Below are 1818 nucleotides of genomic sequence, written 5' to 3'. Positions count from 1 at the left end.
CACTGAGCTATCTCTCCAGCCCCAGTTTAATATATGAATTAAGCATAGTAAAAACTAACAACAATAATTATAGCAAATAAATTACCACAATATGCTGAAATAAAAGGTATATTAATGTGAACTGGGGTTGGTGGCACACATCTGTAATCTCAACACTAAGGAGGCTGAGCCAGGAAGATCACAATGAGTTTGAGGTTAACTTGGGCTACACAATGAGTTAAGGTCAGCTTGAATTACATAGTGAGACCCTGTCTCAAAAACAAAAAATCAAGAAAGACCTACAAACAAAAAGATATGTTCATGTGATTCCCCAATATTTTACTGTCCTTAAACACAAGCACTGCAATAGGAAGACAGTTAAGCTGATGGTCAACAGGTAAGGGACTAAAGGGCACACAAGCCATAAAATTTCATCAGTTATTTGTTTCTAGAATGTTCCATTCCATATTTTCAGGCCATTATTGACCTTGGCTAAGTGAAACTATGGAAAATGAAATAATGAAAGATAAGAGGTGAAACAGTATTGGGGGTCCTTTTGGCAAAATCACTATAAGCAGAAGTGGGGACCTGGATTTAACAAGACAGTACATTTGCTAGAAGTTCAGTTGATAAAGGTAAGGGCAAAGTGGTAGCTGAGAAATATAAGAGAGCAAGGAATAATCTCTCTCCCTCTGTCTCCTCCTCCCTTCCTCCCTTTCTCCCTTCCTCCCTTCCTCCCTTCCTCCCTTCCTCCCTCCCTCTGGATAGAGAAGATTTGAGCCTGGTGTATAAGGCAGACAGGCAAGGCCAAGAGAACAACCTCGGAGAGGCAGAAGAAAGAGGGAATGACAGACAAGAGACAGGAGATGAGGGTCCCCAGAGAGAGAACTTTGCTTCAAATCAACAACAACAACAAAAAGCATCTAAGACTGGAGGTAATGTGTAGAATTGAATTTGGAGATAGAAAACTCAACAGGCTATTTTTTTCCCACAATTTTCAGCTTATATGATATTGAATTTTGTAGGTCAGCTTCAGCAAAAGGGTTGAGATCAAAGGATGAAGAGTCCTGCTGGGAAGTTTTCCATTAAAAAGGAAAAGAAAGCAAGAAAAAAGGGATCTTTATGATGTGTATCATGCCACTGATGTCCTGTCTATTCGCCAAAAAAGTTCAAGAACCTGAGAACACTGAACTTCTGATCAGCTCCACATTCATTTTTTTCCTGTGACATATATTTTTAATTTAGTTACTATTTTTCTGTCTTACATGTATTTTGTTGGTTTTGTCTATTTTTTAACCCACAGACATGATTCTTTTATATAATTTTAATTTGCCATTTTCCTTGTTCACTGTGGGTTTTTTTCACTTCTATATGGTCTTCCAGATAGAAATCCTTTCATTTTAAGAATGCCCAACTTTAGTAATTATCTACTGATATCTATTGTATTTTTAAAGGCTTTAGTTCATCCTCATTCTTGAAGGCACTGTTTCAAGTGTCTTCTGGCTTCTCTTCTGTTTACTAGTTTTTCTGTCCTACACAGGTCTGTTTTTTCTCTCTAGCTTTTTTTTTTTTTTTTTCTTTCATTTATGCATTTGGAACAGGGTCTCACTATGCAGCTCAGACTCGTAGTGATCTTCCTGTTTTTAGCCTACCAAGAGCTGGGATTACAGGTGTGCGCCACTGTACCTGGACTCATTTGCCTGCTTAGTGGGTCCTGGGGGCAGAGTTGGCAAGGCATGCCGGACTGGGGATGAACCCTGGTCCCTGTACTTGCCAGAGCAGGCGCTTAGTCAGCTGGGCTATCTTGCTGGCCTCTCTCAAGCTTTTTTTTTTTTTTTT

Source organism: Octodon degus, unplaced genomic scaffold, assembly GCF_000260255.1.
Source record: "Octodon degus isolate 3935 unplaced genomic scaffold, OctDeg1.0 scaffold00011, whole genome shotgun sequence".
NCBI lineage: Eukaryota > Metazoa > Chordata > Mammalia > Rodentia > Octodontidae > Octodon > Octodon degus.
Note: the sequence above shows the minus strand (reverse complement) of the source record.